The 19482-nt window shown below is 47.5% G+C and overlaps 1 protein-coding gene across 1 annotated transcript in view; it reads right to left on the reverse strand.

Annotated features, from left to right (window-relative positions):
- LOC310784343 (cytospin-B-like) overlaps positions 1 to 19482 on the reverse strand; it is a 123830-nt gene that overhangs the window by 78912 nt on the left and 25436 nt on the right. The window lies entirely within an intron of this gene.

The raw sequence follows: 19482 nt of genomic DNA on the forward strand, positions 1-19482 counted from the left end.
GCGCCACAGGGTGATGGATGAGATGAAGGGGTTAACACTGGGGTTGTAAACAAAGTCTCTTTCAAAGGCACCTACGTACAGGTTGGCAATACTGGGAGCCGCGGCACACCCCATAGCAACACCAGAGGTCTGTAGATAAAAGTCTCCGTTGAACAAGAAATAATTGTTACGTAGACTAATGTCAGCCAGTGTGGATATGAAATCATTGGGGGGGTGAGTGGATATTCTACCTGTCAATGTGTGATTGATGGTATCTACTGCCCCCTGCTGTGGGATGTTGGTATATAGGGATTCAATGTCCATGGTGACAAGTAAGGCAGATGGCACATCAATGTCAATTTGCTCAATGATCCGTAAAAAGTCAGACGTGTCCCGGATATAAGCTGGTAGACTCTGTACAAAAGGTTGTATGTGGTGGTCGATGAATTTAGAAAGAGGCTCAAGTAAGCTCTCGTTGCCAGAAACGATAGGCCGGCCAGGGGGCGGAGTTATGTTTTTATGGATTTTGGGGAGGAGATAGAATGCTGGGGTCCTATAGTGTTTGTGTAACAGGAATCTATGGTTGCGTTTAGTGATCTGTCCCGCCTGCAGTGCAGTGTCGATCACAGATTTAATGGTCGTCCGGGTGCGGGGACCTGGGTCACTAATGCAACGCTTATAAGTAGATGTGTCAGAGAGTTGACGCATGGCTTCTGTGATATAATCAGCACGGTTCTGGACCACAACAGCTCCACCTTTGTCGGCTGGTCGAATGACAATAGAGTCATCCCTTTGTAGATCTGTAAGAGATGCTCTTTCCCTGCGCGTAATGTTGTGTGTAACAGAGGGGATGCTCTGTTCGAGCGCGGAAATGTCCTGATGTATGAGCTTACTGTAGGTATCAATGGCAGAGTCTATAGGTCCAGGTGGAATGAAGGAGGAGGGGGGTGCCAAAGCTGGAGGGGTGTTATCACTGCTGCTATGTTGCCTAAAGTACAGTCTAAGCCTGAGTTTGCGAATGAATTTATGTAGATTGACTCTTGTGTTAAATGGCTGGTACTTGGCAGTGGGGACAAAAGACAAACCTTTAGATAGCAGATCAAGGTGTGATTGTGTTAATGCTTTGCAGGAGAGATTTATCACAGGTATGGGTTGGGGGACACACTCCTGGTGTAGTAGCGGGTCTGGGGTTGGGAAACACCGCCTCGGTACGGAGGAGGCTTCGGGCCGGAGCCTCGTTTTTGCCGTCCTGTCCGCGCTGAACGGCCTTGGTCTAAAAAAGGGGCCGATGAGGAGGAGGCTGATGCAGGGAAGGGTGCATATCCCTCTGAATCATCGCCGCTGGAGCAGGTGTAGTCGGGGGATGAGTCCCTAAAGGTGACTCTCCTGGGTCTGCGTGTAGCTGGGTTCAGCCACTGGTAGACGTGGTTTCTTTGGTAGTCGTTAATGTCGCGTACAAATTTCTTGTATTTGTAGGCTTTTGTCTCCTCCTTCAATTTATTGATCGCCTCCTGGATGTTGGAGGCCTGGGTGTTGAAGTCCTCAGGTGTCGTCTTGTCTTTCACGGAGGTGATGTTGGAAGCAATCTCAGTTTTGAGCCTGCTGGCCTCAGAGTTAGAGGTGTGGATAAGGAGGATCATCAGGTCCAGTGAGCATTTATTGAGGATAGCACACCATTTATTTGAGAAGTCCGTATTGTCTTGGAATGCCGTGGGTGCTTTTTGTATACGTAGTCCACGGGGGATTCTCTTGGCGCGGCAGTATTCAGACAGGGTGCCCGCATGCAGTGAGAGGCGAGCTACTCTTTTCTCCAGTCTCAGGATATTAATCCAATCCTGGGACACAGGCGAAGCAGGTTGGGTCTCAAAGAGAGACGGACCCGTTGCCAGAAGGGACTCGATGTCCTCAGAGCTGTAGCTCAGTATGTTTTCCCAAACGGGTACGTGGGTATCGGTACCGGTCATGTCCACTGACAGTATGCCAGACTGTACAATATAGAACGCACAAAAAGGTGTGGACCAAAGCAACTCAGCAGGCAACTATAATATCAAAGCAAAAAATGAGCTGCTTAGAGTTTTAAAGGTAAATCAATTTAATAAGAAGTAATATACCTGCGTACTTCACAGTTAACAAACAGTGTACATCTTCAATTAGGTGATACGGGCAAGGCACAAACGCAACGCGTTTCAACCGTTGGTTTTCATCAGGCTGTATGGGAGGGCGTCGGCCACCGCACCAGGTTAAATAGAGAACATAGCCTACGTGGCACAGGTAGTGTGGAGTGACGTGAAGGGGGCAGAGCCCTGACGTCAGAGGAAATGGTCTGCTCTACTAAGGTAGACAGAACTAGCAGAGATTCATACATGATGATATATTACAAAAATACTAATGCAAAAATAGGCTACATGTCACATCAATAATGCTGTAGGAAAATACAGGTCCTATCATGTTGATGTTGATGCCAAACATATCAGCAAAATCACGCAAGGATATGATGTAAGAATCACACAGAATAATGCATCTAATTAATGAATAATATAAATATAAATATAGCATAACAGTAGGCATTCCAATACTACAGACTTCAAGATCTCCCTAAATAAAGCATGCAAGGTCCAGCTCCTCATTGAGTCCGTTAGGAGCGGAGGTATCCAGCCTGTGGATCCAGTGCGCTTCGCGCTGGAGAAGCGTCCTGTCTAGGTCGCCACCCCTCGGGTGGGGTTTGACAATGTCTATGGCCCAGAAGCGGAGGTCTGAAACACTATGGTCGTGTCGAATAAAGTGGTCAACGATAGGGGCCTTGGTGTCCTGACGCCGGAGCGCGCTCTTGTGCTCCGTGATCCGTGTGCGTAACGGACGCAAGGTCTTCCCGATATACCAGAGCGGGCAGGGGCAAGAGATGGCATACACCACTCCCTGCGAGGCGCAGGTGGTAAGGTGTTTAAGATGGACAGTGTGTCCGTTGGGGAAAGTGAGTGTTTTAGCCTTGGTGGTCTGTGGGCAGCAAGCGCAGTGTCCGCACGGGAAATGACCTATAGGGGGAGGACGGGAATCGATCGTGGTTTGTGTTATTATGTTGGGGGTGACAAGCGTCTTGACTAGACAGTCCCTAATGTTCTGATTTCGGGAGAAGGCGATCCTGGGGGGTGTGGCGAAGACATCATGGACCTGTAGCACTCTCCAGAATTTGAGCAGGCTCCGCTTGATTCTGTTGGCCAAGGGGGAGTACTGCAGGGTCGCTGTCACCCTAGGCGAGGGGGGGTCTGATGTTCTGGGCTGGAGCAGGATGTCACGGTGGGAGTGTAGTGCGCGTTTGTACGCATGTGAGATGGGTCTCCGCCCATATCCACGCTCCTGAAACCTCAATTTCATCTGTGTGGCTTTATTCAAGAAGTCACATTTGTCGCTGCATAATCTCCGGAGGCGCATGAATTGGCCTGTGGGGAGGTTATCTTTTAGATGTGAGGGGTGGTAGCTGGAGGCATGGAGCAGGGTATTTCTGTCCGTGGGTTTTCGATAGATGGATGAATGTAGTTTGTTTTGCTGTTTGTATACAGTTACATCCAGGAAATTGATTCGATCTGGGTGGTGATCAATGGTAAACCGGAGGTGTGGATTCCAGGTGTTGAGGAGTGTATGGAACTCCAACAGGGTGGTGGATGGGCCGGACCAGATCATGAACACATCATCTATATATCTGCGCCACAGGGTGATGGATGAGATGAAGGGGTTAACACTGGGGTTGTAAACAAAGTCTCTTTCAAAGGCACCTACGTACAGGTTGGCAATACTGGGAGCCGCGGCACACCCCATAGCAACACCAGAGGTCTGTAGATAAAAGTCTCCGTTGAACAAGAAATAATTGTTACGTAGACTAATGTCAGCCAGTGTGGATATGAAATCATTGGGGGGGTGAGTGGATATTCTACCTGTCAATGTGTGATTGATGGTATCTACTGCCCCCTGCTGTGGGATGTTGGTATATAGGGATTCAATGTCCATGGTGACAAGTAAGGCAGATGGCACATCAATGTCAATTTGCTCAATGATCCGTAAAAAGTCAGACGTGTCCCGGATATAAGCTGGTAGACTCTGTACAAAAGGTTGTATGTGGTGGTCGATGAATTTAGAAAGAGGCTCAAGTAAGCTCTCGTTGCCAGAAACGATAGGCCGGCCAGGGGGCGGAGTTATGTTTTTATGGATTTTGGGGAGGAGATAGAATGCTGGGGTCCTATAGTGTTTGTGTAACAGGAATCTATGGTTGCGTTTAGTGATCTGTCCCGCCTGCAGTGCAGTGTCGATCACAGATTTAATGGTCGTCCGGGTGCGGGGACCTGGGTCACTAATGCAACGCTTATAAGTAGATGTGTCAGAGAGTTGACGCATGGCTTCTGTGATATAATTCAGTGTTAACATGTGTTTTTCAGTATGTACAAAATGTGATGATCATAAAAATGTGGTTTTATACAGATCATATCGACATCGGTAAATATCGGTTATCGGCCATAACAGCAATGTTAATATCGGTTATCGGCATCGGCCAAAATTTTCATATCGGTGCATCCCTAATAGGAACTATATGAACCATGCACTGTTTATCATATAGGGAACTATATGAACCATGCACTGTTTATCATATAGGAACTATATGAACTGTAGAAAAGGGCCCATAATGGCCCACCGTCAGGCCTGTTCTTGGGGCAGTCGATGCCCACCAGCCGGCGCGCCACGACGTAATGATGATGACATCATCAACGATGACAATGATGTCATAGCATAGAGTTCACCTGTGAGGTCATCGGCGATGTCAGACATAGCACCGATGATGTCATAGTTCCCTCGAACGTTGTGACATCACCAATGACGTGATGTCATACACCGGAACGCGACCATATAAACACAGTGTTCCGTGACGCTACACCACATCCGAGAGATTCCTGCTTGATTCAGGTATTCTTACTCCCCTAATAATGTCAACCATTAGCACAACTAATCCCGGACCCGAATTGAACCCCTGCTGTCTTACAACCAGCCAGGCCCTGCTGACCAACTGCCTTACACCCAGAGAGGTCAACAGTGGTAATTCAACCGCATCCCAGGACCGACCAGTCGGTCCCTATCTCCATCTCCGTGATTCTGATCGATCACAGCCCGTGAGCCTTCATCCACGATCCAGCACACTTCACGAGGCAAGCCCAGAAGCTTTGCCCCCAGCGAGCCAACAAGCTTCGCTACATGAACCATGCACTGTTTATCATATAGGGAACTATATGAACCATGCACTGTTTATCATATAGGAACTATATGAACCATGCACTGTTTATCATATAGGAACTATATGAACCATGCACTGTTTATCAGGAACGGCCCAGGAAACTTGTCTATAAGACAAGTTTCCTGGGCCGTTCCTAGGGCGGCGCCATAGCAGCCTTTCGTGTCGCCGGCTTCCGTTTAAGTCCACATTACGTCCACAGCAGCAAGCACATCAGAAGGCAGCAGCCGAAATATCCAAACTTTTTTACAACGACAACTACACTAACGTCTGCTACACTAACGTTAGCAGACGTTATTAACAATGGGTTATTCTGGAACACATTGTGCAGTGCGTGGCTGTCACAAAACACAGTGCGCGTTTCCATCCACTGCTATTTTGCGAATTATAGAGCTGACAATCACCTCGTGTTTGAGGCTGTCTGAGCTGCTGATCAGCTGCTAGACCCGATATACAGCTCTGTTAAACACATCTAACGTTATTAATTTAAAGTTTCTTGATGATCTACAAGTAGACAAAGGTAGCCTACCATAACGCCATTTCTGGATTACCAGGTGCGACTCGGCAAACTAACGTTATAATCCCAACCCGATCTCCCAATTTTTTTTTTAAATAGCAACGTTTGTGGACCAACGTTGCTATGTTACAATTTCGTCTCCGAAATTGTAAAATGGTAATCCACGGAGCAGATAGTAGGTGAATACAATTTCATTCAAGTCTAGAAGTGAGTCGCCTTAAAGTTAATATCCCAGTCTTCTTCTGTTTACCACGGCGGGTATTGTGCTGCGTATTTACCATGATTTACCGTGTGTAGCCCTATTGTGTGGAGGCTACACACGGCATGTCATGTTTTGCAGTGATCAAGGCAAACTGGGTTGTTTTTGAATGGAGAGACACCTAACGTTAGTCTGGCTGACTGTGACAGAGGAGAGGATAGTAACCTAAGTCTGACTGACTGTGAGAGAGGAGAGGACTGTAACCTAACGTTAGTCTGACTGTGAGAGAGGAGAGTACTGTCACTGTAACCTAACGTTAGTCTGACTGACTGTGACAGAGGAGAGGACACTAACATATTATGTTACTGTCCTCTCCTCTCTCACAGTCAGTCAGACTAACGTTATGTTACATAACGTTAGTCTGACTGACTGTGAGAGAGGAGAGGACTGTAACCTAACGTTATTCTGACTGTGAGAGAGGAGAGTACTGTCACTGTAACCTAACATTAGTCTGACTGACTGTGACAGAGGAGAGGACTGTAACCTACGTTACGTTAGTCTGGCTGACGCTTCGGAGCTTATGAGATAGTTCATTGCGTTGCCGTCCACCGCCATTGATTCCTCAAAATACGCTATAATCCTGCCTGTAGTTATGTTCGGCCATTTACACATATTATCTTCCCATGTGTCCACTGTCAAGGGTGTGGGATAGACACTCTTTCATTAGATAGGAGACTCGCAGAATGAACCCAAGTTTGCATTTTTTCGGCGGTCGCTATGGCTACTACGGTAGTACGTTACGCTTCTCCGTATTCACAAACACCGGAACCGACAGACACGATCGCGGCCGAGTCCGGAAGCAAACCGGAAGTGCCCAGGAAACGTGTCTATCCACCTTATTTTTGAATGCCCCACTGTAAAAAATAATTGTGCGTACAAGGTCCGGTTTAACGTGACTATTGCTGCAGCTTGCCATTTCCTAATGTATTCTACTTGATTTGAAAAGATGGCTGCCTACACTCAGTCTCTTGTACCCTGGCTGAATTGAACATAACTTGGTCAATAAGTATGTAACATACAAAATAAAACAACCCGTAATATCTTAATTTTATGTAGAATGCAGAGGACATGTAACTGTTTAGTTAAACTTGCATTCCAGGAATATTGTGCTCTTAAGATGACGTTAGTGGCTCGAGTCTGTTTCGTCCTGAAACCCACACGCTTTGCGGTGGTGGTTTTAGCATTACATTACATTACATTACGTCATTTGGCAGACGCTTTTATCCAAAGCGACTTACAATAACACATTTTTTGTCAGCAATAGAGCAATCAACTATGGAGCACAGTCTATGACAACTACAACTTCTGAAGGAACAGTGGTACAAGTTTAGGTTAGTGGTACAGGGTTGGTTAGTTTTTTTTGTTTTTTTTGTTTTTTAAAGAAAGAGAGAGAACGAAGTTAGATCAAGAAGGGCCCAGATGGAGCCTGAAAAGGTGTGTCTTTAGTCTTTTCCGAAAGAGCGTTTTAGCGTAACCTATGTGCGATTCGATGCGTAAAGTATGTGCGTTTTAGCGTAACTTATGTGGGATTCGAGGCGTAACCTATGTGGGGTTTGGCGTAACCTATGTGCGATTCGAAATAACGTATCCGAGATAGAAAACGTTATGAATATAGCCACGTTATAAACAACAAACTAACGCCGGTGATCCGTATGGAAACAGTGTTACTCGAAATGGTTAATATTGGTCACAGCAGGCGATTACCCATGAATGCACTGCGCTCTTAAAGGGATATTTATCGACGAGATTTTTGCCAAGCTGGACCTGATTAGTGATTTGCTCCGTTCGCCCAGACGGGTGTCAAGCTGTCAGCAACAAGGCTGGGAGGATCACACCGGAAGAAGCACCCATCAGCAGATCAGGCAAAAATGGCCGCCAAAAATAAGGTGGATAGGAACTATATGAACCATGCACTGTTTATCATATAGGAACTATATGAACCATGCACTGTTTATCATATAGGGATTCGGGAACTATATGAACTAGGGATGTCACAATATATCTTCCCACAATATATCGCCATATCAAAACGTGACAATATGTATCGTTGAGATGAAATCTCATATCGTTAGAAAAAGAAGCTGAACATGGTGGCACTGATCTGCATCTGATTGCATGCTCGCTCTCCTTTTCATTGCTTTGTTTGAACAGATGAGGGACGTTACAGACACAGAGGATGAAAATGGTGAAATTACTCAAATTAGCATGGACTTACATCAACTTACAAATCGATCGCAAAAAATATTGTTAAAATATCGTATCGTATCGTTATCGTGAACCCAATATCGTGTATCGTATCGTATCGTGAACTGAGTGTATCGTGACACCCCTAATATGAACTATGCACTGTTTATCATATAGGAACTATATGAACCATGCACTGTTTATCATATAGGGAACTACAGTATATGAACCATGCACTGTTTATCATATAGGAACTATATGAACCATGCACTGTTTATCATATAGGGAACTACAGTATATGACCATGTATTGTTTATCATATAGTGAACTATATGGGAACGATCAAACGAGTTTAGGACACTACCTCACTCTTGGTAAACATGACCGGTATTTTATAGTGACTCAAATTAACAGTTGAGAATTCTGACACTATTAAAAAATGGTAAACACACTGACACTATATAGTCCACTATTTCTGTAATAGGGAACAGTTTTAAACAGGGCTATTGATTGGGAGGAGGAAGTGATGCTGCTGGGGTAAGCTGATCTTTAGAGTCCACTCTGAGAACCACGAGCCTGTCTGTCACATGTCTGTCTGTCTGTCTGTCTGTCTGTCTGTCTGTCTGTCTGTCTGTCTGTCTGTCACATGTCTGTCTGTCTGTCTGTCTGTCTGTCTGTCACATGTCTGTCTGTCTGTCTGTCTGTCTGTCACATGTCTGTCTGTCTGTCTGTCTGTCTGTCTGTCACATGTCTGTCTGTCTGTCTGTCTGTCTGTCTGTCACATGTCTGTCTGTCTGTCTGTCTGTCACATGTCTGTCTGTCTGTCTGTCTGTCTGTCTGTCACATGTCTGTCTGTCTGTCTGTCACATGTCTGTCTGTCTGTCTGTCTGTCTGTCACATGTCTGTCTGTCTGTCTGTCTGTCTGTCTGTCTGTCTGTCTGTCTGTCACATGTCTGTCTGTCTGTCTGTCTGTCTGTCTGTCTGTCACATGTCTGTCTGTCTGTCTGTCTGTCTGTCTGTCACATGTCTGTCTGTCTGTCTGTCACATGTCTGTCTGTCTGTCTGTCTGTCTGTCTGTCTGTCACATGTCTGTCTGTCTGTCTGTCTGTCTGTCTGCCTGTCTGTCTGTCTGTCACATGTCTGTCTGTCTGTCTGCCTGTCTGTCACATGTCTGTCTGTCTGTCTGTCTGTCTGTCTGTCTGTCTGTCACATGTCTGTCTGTCTGCCTGTCTGTCACATGTCTGTCTCTCTGTCACATGTCTGTCTGTCCGTCTGTCACATGTCTGTCTGTCTGTCTGTCTGTCTGCCTGTCTGTCTGTCACATGTCTGTCTGTCTGACTGTCTGTCGGTCACATGTCTGCCTGTCTGTCTGTCTGCCTGTCTGTCTGTCTGTCGGTCACATGTCTGCCTGTCTGTCTGTCTGTCTGTCTGCCTGTCTGTCTGTCACATGTCTGTCTGTCTGTCTGTCTGTCACATGTCTGTCTGTCTGTCTGTCTGTCTGTCTGTCACATGTCTGTCTGTCTGCCTGTCACGTGTCTGTCTGTCTGTCTGTCACATGTCTGTCTGTCTGTCTGTCTGTCTGTCACATGTCTGTCTGTCTGTCTGTCCGTCTGTCTGTCTGTCACATGTCTGTCCGTCTGTCTGTCTGTCACATGTCTGTCTGTCTATCACATGTCTGTGTCTCATGTCTGTCTGTCTGTCTGCCACATGTCTGTCTGTCTGTCTGTCTGTCTGTCTGTCACATGTCTGTCTGTCACATGTCTGTCTGTCTGTCACATGTCTGTCTGTCTGTCTGTCTGTCTGCCACATGTCTGTCTGCCACATGTATGTCTGTCTGTCACATGTATGTCTGTCTTTCACATGTCTGTCTGTCTGTCTGTCTGTTTTTCTGTCTGTCACATGTATGTCTGTCTGTCTGTCTGTCACATGTATATCTGTCTGTCTGTCTGTCTGTCTGTCTGCCACATGTATGTCTGTCTGTCTGTCTGTCTGTCTGTCACATGTATGTCTGTCTGTCTGCCTGTCACATGTCTGTCTGTCACATGTCTGCCTGTCTGTCTGTCACATGTCTGTCTGTCCGTCTGTCACATGTCTGTCTGCCTGTCTGTCACATGTCTGTCTGTCATATGTCTGTCTGTCTGTCACATGTCTGTCTGTCTGTCTGTCTGTCACATGTCTGCCTGTCTGTCACATGTCTGCCTGTCTGTCTGTCTGTCACATGTCTGTCTGTCTGTCACATGTCTGTCTGTCTGATGTCTGTCTGTCTGTCTGTCTGCCTGTCTGTCTGTCTGTCACATGTCTGTCTGTCTGTCTGTCTGTCACATGTCTGTCTGTCTGTCAGTCACATGTCTGTCTGTCTGTCAGTCACATGTCTGTCTGTCTGTCTGTCTGTCACATGTCTGTCTGTCTGTCTGTCTGTCACATGTCTGTCTGTCTGTCAGTCACATGTCTGTCTGTCACATGTCTGTCTGTCTGTCAGTCACATGTCTGTCTGTCTGTCTGTCACATGTCTGTCTGTCTGTCTGTCTGTCACATGTCTGTATGTCTGTCTGTCACATGTCTGTCTGTCTGTCTGTCACATGTCTGTCTGTCACATGTCTGTCTGTCTGTCTGTCAGTCAGTCAGTCAGTCAGTCACATGTCTGTCTGTCACATGTCTGTCTGTCTGTCTGTCTGCCTGTCACATGTCTGTCTGTCTGTCTGTCTGTCACATGTCTGTCTGTCTGTCTGTCTGTCTGCCTGTCACATGTCTGTCTGTCTGTCTGTCTGTCACATGTCTGCCAGTCACATGTATGCATGTCTGTCTGTCTGTCATGTCTGTCTTTCTGTCCTTCTGTAACATGGCTGTCTGTCTGTCACATGTCTGTCTCTCTGTCTGCTCCTCCAGCAGCAAAACGGCTCAACCTAGGACAGGGCTGTCAGGGAGGATCTGCTCGAAACGATCTATACTTTTTTCAATTACTGGAGTGATTGAAATGGGCCGAATTCCTGCATCACTTGTCCTCAGTGCTCTACACATCATGGACATGATGCTACGTAGCCTCAGTGCTCTACACATCATGGACATGATGCTACGTAGCCTCAGTGCTCTACACATCATGGACATGATGCTACGTAGCCTCAGTGCTCTACACATCATGGACATGATTAAAACACGATTTAAAAAACACGATTTCCGACGGACAAGCCCGTCTTTATTGTCACACGGTTACACATCAACACATGCACGGAGGGCCACAAACACACACATGCTGACGGTGGCCGGTGAAATTTTTCCTCTGCATTTAACCCATCCTGGCTTTGTCCTTTCCTCCGGGGGGCAGGCCAGGAGCAGTGGTCGCTTTCTTGTACAGCGCCCGCCGCCCGTGGACCGACTTCGGATGTTGTCGTCACTGGTCGGATGACGATGACGATCTGATCTTCTGCATGTTTTTAATGGGGGGGGGGGTTATATACGGAGGAACCCCCCTGGGGGAGCACGGGGAGAACATGCAAACTCCACACAGACAGAAAGGCCCTTACGACGAGATACCCCACCTGGGCAGTAGGCACTGAAGATATGGGGGGAACACAACCACAGCGCCCGCAGTGTCCCAGGCGAGAATCGAACTCAGGACCTTCTGACTGCGAGGCGACAGCTCTACCACTGAGCCACCGTGCTACGTAGCCACCGATGCTACGTAGCCTCAGTGCTCTACACATCATGGACATGATGCTACGTAGCCTCAGTGCTCTACACATCATGGACATGATGCTACGTAGCCTCAGTGCTCTACACATCATGGACATGATGCTACGTAGCCTCAGTGCTCTACACATCATGGACATGATGCTACGTAGCCTCAGTGCTCTACACATCATGGACATGATGCTACGTAGCCTCAGTGCTCTACACATCATGGACATGATGCTACGTAGCCACCTGACAAAATCTGCTGTCCTACAATGATGCAACATTCCACATGTTTATTGTCACTCCGGTTGCACAAGTTCCCCTCGTGTGAAGGAGGCTCCACAGGACATAAATATAAGCTAAAGCAACACGTGATGAATATGAACATAAGCATAAGAGAGCAGAACCAGAGAGCCATGATCATATACATCTGAAAAGAGAAAAACAACAAAGAACACTAGCAAAGGCAGTGCAAGGTGCAATGAAGTGAAAAGTGATTACAGCCGTGACAGCAGGGCTGGTCTTGTTTTCACCTAGTGAGTGTGTGTGTGTGTGTGTGTGTGTGTGTGTGTGTGTGTGTGTGTGTGTGAGTGAGTGAGTGAGTGAGTGAGTGAGAGTATGTGTGTGTGTGTGTGTGTTCATGGCAAAATGTGGTCCAAGAGACACCTACTGCAGCGGAAACTACCACAGAAGCTGTTTTGAGTACTTTGCCCTCTGTCTGTCTGTCTGTCTGTCTGTCTGTCTGTCTGTCTGTCTGTCTGTCTCTCTGCCTGTCTGCCTGCCTGTGTGTCTGTCTGTCTGTCTGTCGGTCTGTGTGTCTGGATGCATGTCCGTCTGTCTGTCTGTCTGTCTGTCTGTCTGTCTGTGTGTTTGCGTGTCTGTCTGTCTGTGTGTTTGCGTGTCTGTCTGTCTGTCTGTCTGTCTGCCTGCCTGCCTGCCTGTGTGTCTGCCTGCATGTCCGTCTGTCTGTCTGTCTGTCTGTCTGTGTGTTTGCGTGTCTGTCTGTCTGTCTGTCTGCCTGACTGTGTCTGACTGTCTGTCTGCCTGCCTGTCTGACTGTCTGTCTGTCTGCCTGTCTGTCTCCCTGTCTGCCTGACTGACTGTCTGTCTGACTGACTGTCTGTCTGTCTGTCTGACTGTGTGTCTGTCTGTGTGTCCGTCTGTCTGCCTGCCTGCCTGTCTGTCTGTCTGTCTGTCTGACTGTGTGTCTGTCTGCGTGTCTGTCTGTCTGCCTGCCTGCCTGCCTGTCTGACTGTGTGTCTGTCTGCGTGTCTGTCTGTGTGTCTGTCCGTCTGTCTGTCTCTGATTGCTGCAAGCCGCAGTTGAGATCAAAATGGAGGTGGTTGAGTTTGAAAATGGGTGTGATGCGAGCAAGTGGGCCGGCCCTCCACCCCACATTGCTGCCCCCTTCCCTGCCCCTCCCTGGCCCCCCCCCCCCTCCCTGTTGAATTTTTAAAACGCCGTAATGTACATGCCAGGTCTCTAGGTGGCAGTGTGATCACCTTATTCTTTGCCCATACAAGGACGCTTCTGCATGACGTCATGTCGTAATCGTCTTTCCGGTTTTAAACACGGAAGTAGAGTACGCCTACCGCAGTCATTTAGACTTGCCAAAAAGCCGTTTTCAAGCAAAAAAAACAAACTGTTTTAAAGTTTTAATATTTGTCGGGTGAGAACATAACATATATGTGACCAGTTTATCAGAATAACGCCTATTGGAAATCTTTAACGAGCAGCGAGGATCGGGAGCGCTGACTGTGCTGACACCGGTCGGACTAGCTATTTGTCAAACCCTACTGTGTAGTTAGGCTACTGGCAGTGAGAAAACACTGTCGATGTGCTTTTGTAACTAACGTTAAATGCCAACCGGGTACAGCCATCGGCTCCTCGCAGCAGTAACGTTATGAACATGTAACTGAAGTTGGCCGCAGTGTAGCTTAATTCTGAATGTTGCCAAACTTCATCATACTGACGTTTTATTTTGAAAATGGCCACCAACTCGCGCACGGCTATGGCGTAATCGCGTGTGTCGCGTGTGCAGGCACGTCAGAGTTCCTGAAATGAGCCGTCTCAAGTGATTACATGGAGCGCTCAGCGGGGAGCGTCACCAAGAATTTCACTCTGGAGGGTGGTTTCAAAATGTGTCGTTTCCTAAGCGCAAATTCGCCGTCGCCGTCTAAAAGGGAGGCACTAACGATAAAATAATTCCCCGTCACCATAGGAAACCGTCCTCGTGTAAAGTGCCCCTAAGAAATGAACTATGAGATATAGGCAGAGTGAAGGCTCTCTCTCTCTCAAAAAAAGAAGCAAGCTACCAAAAAGCAAAGCAACTGTAAAGAGTAAAGAGTGAACAGTGGATTCAGATCAGTGACATGTTCTGAACAGAGAGCACCCACTGTTTGCTCCATTTGATCCTGCAGCCAGTGTAATTAGAGAATGCTGGCAGGTCCTTACAGACTGATCTGATGAAGAAGAACACACTGTGTGTTGTGTATGTGATCTGATGAAGAACACACTGTGTGTTGTGTATGTGATCTGATGAAGAACACACTGTGTGTTGTGTATGTGATCTGATGAAGAACACACTGTGTGTTGTGTTCAATTCAATTCAAACTTTATTCAAGACACACACAGGGGGGTCCATAGTGAAGAACACATAAAACATAAAAAACAAGACAAAAACAAAACAATAAATCAACAGGGCATATAAAAACAAGGCAGGACTTTCAGCCTTATCTCTGCACATACAGGCTAGAGCGCCAGTGTCTCCATAGCTTAGATGACAGCCTAACGGCCGGTTCACACACACGCCTACGCCTATGCCTACGCCTATGCCTATGCCTACGCATATAGGCATTGCTTCATGCATGCCTGGCGCCTATTTTCGTTCACACAGGACGCCACGCTCTGCGCTACGCTGAACACATGAGCAGCGGTTTTTTTACACTTTTCAGATCTGATTTATAGCATGGGTGAGTCCTCTTTTTTATTGTAATGTGCAAGTGAGGATGTCTGTCTATTTCCTGGCCCGCTGTAATTGTTATTTTCCCTCGGGTAATCATGTGACTATGAGTCATCAACACCATGAGTGAAACTTGCATTGAGACAGGGGGGGTATATATACATCTGACAGAAAAGACGTTAATAGAGGAACACATGAAGGACAGCTCTCCTCTGCTACTATGCTCCACCCTCCCTTTTGGGCAAACTCGGTAGAAAATATGGCCCAAGTCCACCAGAAACAACAGCCAGCTTGACAGTTCAGCGCTGTCACATGTATGTCTGTCTTTCACATGTCTGTCTGTCTGTCTGTCTGTCTGTTTTTCTGTCTGTCACATGTATGTCTGTCTGTCTGTCTGTCTGTCACATGTATATCTGTCTGTCTGTCTGTCTGTCTGTCTGCCACATGTATGTCTGTCTGTCTGTCTGTCTGTCTGTCACATGTATGTCTGTCTGTCTGCCTGTCACATGTCTGTCTGTCACATGTCTGCCTGTCTGTCTGTCACATGTCTGTCTGTCCGTCTGTCACATGTCTGTCTGCCTGTCTGTCACATGTCTGTCTGTCATATGTCTGTCTGTCTGTCACATGTCTGTCTGTCTGTCTGTCTGTCTGTCACATGTCTGCCTGTCTGTCACATGTCTGCCTGTCTGTCTGTCTGTCACATGTCTGTCTGTCTGTCACATGTCTGTCTGTCTGATGTCTGTCTGTCTGTCTGTCTGCCTGTCTGTCTGTCTGTCACATGTCTGTCTGTCTGTCTGTCTGTCACATGTCTGTCTGTCTGTCAGTCACATGTCTGTCTGTCTGTCAGTCACATGTCTGTCTGTCTGTCTGTCTGTCACATGTCTGTCTGTCTGTCTGTCTGTCACATGTCTGTCTGTCTGTCAGTCACATGTCTGTCTGTCACATGTCTGTCTGTCTGTCAGTCACATGTCTGTCTGTCTGTCTGTCACATGTCTGTCTGTCTGTCTGTCTGTCACATGTCTGTATGTCTGTCTGTCACATGTCTGTCTGTCTGTCTGTCACATGTCTGTCTGTCACATGTCTGTCTGTCTGTCTGTCTGTCAGTCAGTCAGTCAGTCAGTCACATGTCTGTCTGTCACATGTCTGTCTGTCTGTCTGTCTGCCTGTCACATGTCTGTCTGTCTGTCTGTCTGTCACATGTCTGTCTGTCTGTCTGTCACATGTCTGTCTGTCTGTCTGTCTGTCACATGTCTGCCAGTCACATGTATGCATGTCTGTCTGTCTGTCATGTCTGTCTTTCTGTCCTTCTGTAACATGGCTGTCTGTCTGTCACATGTCTGTCTCTCTGTCTGCTCCTCCAGCAGCAAAACGGCTCAACCTAGGACAGGGCTGTCAGGGAGGATCTGCTCGAAACGATCTATACTTTTTTCAATTACTGGAGTGATTGAAATGGGCCGAATTCCTGCATCACTTGTCCTCAGTGCTCTACACATCATGGACATGATGCTACGTAGCCTCAGTGCTCTACACATCATGGACATGATGCTACGTAGCCTCAGTGCTCTACACATCATGGACATGATGCTACGTAGCCTCAGTGCTCTACACATCATGGACATGATGCTACGTAGCCTCAGTGCTCTACACATCATGGACATGATTAAAACACGATTTAAAAAACACGATTTCCGACGGACAAGCCCGTCTTTATTGTCACACGGTTACACATCAACACATGCACGGAGGGCCACAAACACACACATGCTGACGGTGGCCGGTGAAATTTTTCCTCTGCATTTAACCCATCCTGGCTTTGTCCTTTCCTCCGGGGGGCAGGCCAGGAGCAGTGGTCGCTTTCTTGTACAGCGCCCGCCGCCCGTGGACCGACTTCGGATGTTGTCGTCACTGGTCGGATGACGATGACGATCTGATCTTCTGCATGTTTTTAATGGGGGGGGGGTTATATACGGAGGAACCCCCCTGGGGGAGCACGGGGAGAACATGCAAACTCCACACAGACAGAAAGGCCCTTACGACGAGATACCCCACCTGGGCAGTAGGCACTGAAGATATGGGGGGAACACAACCACAGCGCCCGCAGTGTCCCAGGCGAGAATCGAACTCAGGACCTTCTGACTGCGAGGCGACAGCTCTACCACTGAGCCACCGTGCTACGTAGCCACCGATGCTACGTAGCCTCAGTGCTCTACACATCATGGACATGATGCTACGTAGCCTCAGTGCTCTACACATCATGGACATGATGCTACGTAGCCTCAGTGCTCTACACATCATGGACATGATGCTACGTAGCCTCAGTGCTCTACACATCATGGACATGATGCTACGTAGCCTCAGTGCTCTACACATCATGGACATGATGCTACGTAGCCTCAGTGCTCTACACATCATGGACATGATGCTACGTAGCCACCTGACAAAATCTGCTGTCCTACAATGATGCAACATTCCACATGTTTATTGTCACTCCGGTTGCACAAGTTCCCCTCGTGTGAAGGAGGCTCCACAGGACATAAATATAAGCTAAAGCAACACGTGATGAATATGAACATAAGCATAAGAGAGCAGAACCAGAGAGCCATGATCATATACATCTGAAAAGAGAAAAACAACAAAGAACACTAGCAAAGGCAGTGCAAGGTGCAATGAAGTGAAAAGTGATTACAGCCGTGACAGCAGGGCTGGTCTTGTTTTCACCTAGTGAGTGTGTGTGTGTGTGTGTGTGTGTGTGTGTGTGTGTGTGTGTGTGTGTGTGTGTGAGTGAGTGAGTGAGTGAGTGAGTGAGAGTATGTGTGTGTGTGTGTGTGTTCATGGCAAAATGTGGTCCAAGAGACACCTACTGCAGCGGAAACTACCACAGAAGCTGTTTTGAGTACTTTGCCCTCTGTCTGTCTGTCTGTCTGTCTGTCTGTCTGTCTGTCTCTCTGCCTGTCTGCCTGCCTGTGTGTCTGTCTGTCTGTCTGTCGGTCTGTGTGTCTGGATGCATGTCCGTCTGTCTGTCTGTCTGTCTGTCTGTCTGTCTGTGTGTTTGCGTGTCTGTCTGTCTGTGTGTTTGCGTGTCTGTCTGTCTGTCTGTCTGTCTGCCTGCCTGCCTGCCTGTGTGTCTGCCTGCATGTCCGTCTGTCTGTCTGTCTGTGTGTTTGCGTGTCTGTCTGTCTGTCTGTCTGCCTGACTGTGTCTGACTGTCTGTCTGCCTGCCTGTCTGACTGTCTGTCTGTCTGCCTGTCTGTCTCCCTGTCTGCCTGACTGACTGTCTGTCTGACTGACTGTCTGTCTGTCTGTCTGACTGTGTGTCTGTCTGTGTGTCCGTCTGTCTGCCTGCCTGCCTGTCTGTCTGTCTGTCTGTCTGACTGTGTGTCTGTCTGCGTGTCTGTCTGTGTGTCCGTCTGTCTGCCTGCCTGCCTGCCTGCCTGTCTGACTGTGTGTCTGTCTGCGTGTCTGTCTGTGTGTCTGTCCGTCTGTCTGTCTCTGATTGCTGCAAGCCGCAGTTGAGATCAAAATGGAGGTGGTTGAGTTTGAAAATGGGTGTGATGCGAGCAAGTGGGCCGGCCCTCCACCCCACATTGCTGCCCCCTTCCCTGCCCCTCCCTGCCCCCCCCCCCCCCCCTCCCTGTTGAATTTTTAAAACGCCGTAATGTACATGCCAGGTCTCTAGGTGGCAGTGTGATCACCTTATTCTTTGCCCATACAAGGACGCTTCTGCATGACGTCATGTCGTAATCGTCTTTCCGGTTTTAAACACGGAAGTAGAGTACGCCTACCGCAGTCATTTAGACTTGCCAAAAAGCCGTTTTCAAGCAAAAAAAACAAACTGTTTTAAAGTTTTAATATTTGTCGGGTGAGAACATAACATATATGTGACCAGTTTATCAGAATAACGCCTATTGGAAATCTTTAACGAGCAGCGAGGATCGGGAGCGCTGACTGTGCTGACACCGGTCGGACTAGCTATCTGTCAAACCCTACTGTGTAGTTAGGCTACTGGCAGTGAGAAAACACTGTTGATGTGCTTTTGTAACTAACGTTAAATGCCAACCGGGTACAGCCATCGGCTCCTCGCAGCAGTAACGTTATGAACATGTAACTGAAGTTGGCCGCAGTGTAGCTTAATTCTGAATGTTGCCAAACTTCATCATACTGACGTTTTATTTTGAAAATGGCCACCAACTCGCGCACGGCTATGGCGTAATCGCGTGTGTCGCGTGTGCAGGCACGTCAGAGTTCCTGAAATGAGCCGTCTCAAGTGATTACATGGAGCGCTCAGCGGGGAGCGTCACCAAGAATTTCACTCTGGAGGGTGGTTTCAAAATGTGTCGTTTCCTAAGCGCAAATTCGCCGTCGCCGTCTAAAAGGGAGGCACTAACGATAAAATAATTCCCCGTCACCATAGGAAACCGTCCTCGTGTAAAGTGCCCCTAAGAAATGAACTATGAGATATAGGCAGAGTGAAGGCTCTCTCTCTCTCAAAAAAAAGAAGCAAGCTACCAAAAAGCAAAGCAACTGTAAAGAGTAAAGAGTGAACAGTGGATTCAGATCAGTGACATGTTCTGAACAGAGAGCACCCACTGTTTGCTCCATTTGATCCTGCAGCCAGTGTAATTAGAGAATGCTGGCAG

Source organism: Poromitra crassiceps (genome assembly GCF_964638095.1).
Source record: "Poromitra crassiceps genome assembly, chromosome: 1".
In the NCBI taxonomy this organism is placed as follows: domain Eukaryota; kingdom Metazoa; phylum Chordata; class Actinopteri; order Beryciformes; family Melamphaidae; genus Poromitra; species Poromitra crassiceps.